General features: G+C 57.0%; 1 non-coding gene across 1 annotated transcript; it reads right to left on the reverse strand.

Annotated features, from left to right (window-relative positions):
* Positions 1 to 584: 584 nt before the first annotated feature.
* On the reverse strand, positions 585 to 679 carry TRNAI-UAU (transfer RNA isoleucine (anticodon UAU)). Its single transcript has 2 exons — positions 642 to 679; positions 585 to 620 (listed from the first exon to the last, which is right to left on the reverse strand). It is a non-coding gene; the product is annotated as a tRNA-Ile (tRNA).

Here is a 679-nt window from a genome sequence, read left to right on the forward strand (position 1 = left end):
GCCCCACGTAGAGCGCATTGCAGTAGTCCAAGCGGGAGATAACCAGAGCATGCACCACTCTGGTGAGACAGTCTGCAGGCAGGTAGGGTCCCATCCTGCATACCAGATGGAGCTGGGAGACAGTTGCCCTGGACACAGAATTGACCTGTGCCTCCATGGACAGTTGTGAGTCCAGAATGACTCCCAGGCTGCACTCCTGGTCCTTCAGGGGCACAGTCACCCCATTCAGGACCAGGGAGTCCCCCACACCTGCCCGCCCCGTCTCCCCAAAAACAGTACTTCTGTCTTGTCAGGATTCAACCTCAATCTATTAGCCACCATCCATCCTCCGCCTCCAGGCACTCACACATAAGCGATTTCCAAGCCTGTGTCCTTTGTCCCTGCATGGCAAATGCAAAGGCGTGCAGATCGCCTCCTCTTTGCAAGGCTCGTGCAATTCTCCCCTTTTATTCTCCTTCATTTCCTCCCCTTGCATGGAAAATCTTCCTTCCCCGCGACGTTTCCTAAGCGGGCGGCTGTGGCGGCTCCGCCGATCCCCCTTTTTCCCGCCAGGGCCCAAAAGCTGAGCGGCCCCAAAAGACATGTGCTCCAGGTGAGGCTCGAACTCACAACCTCGGCATCGCTCTGCTCTAGTACTGCTGTATAAGTACCGCGCGCTAACCGATTGCGCCACTGGAGC

The sequence above is a fragment of the Podarcis muralis genome, chromosome 12 (genome assembly GCF_964188315.1).
Source record: "Podarcis muralis chromosome 12, rPodMur119.hap1.1, whole genome shotgun sequence".
NCBI classification, from domain to species: domain Eukaryota; kingdom Metazoa; phylum Chordata; class Lepidosauria; order Squamata; family Lacertidae; genus Podarcis; species Podarcis muralis.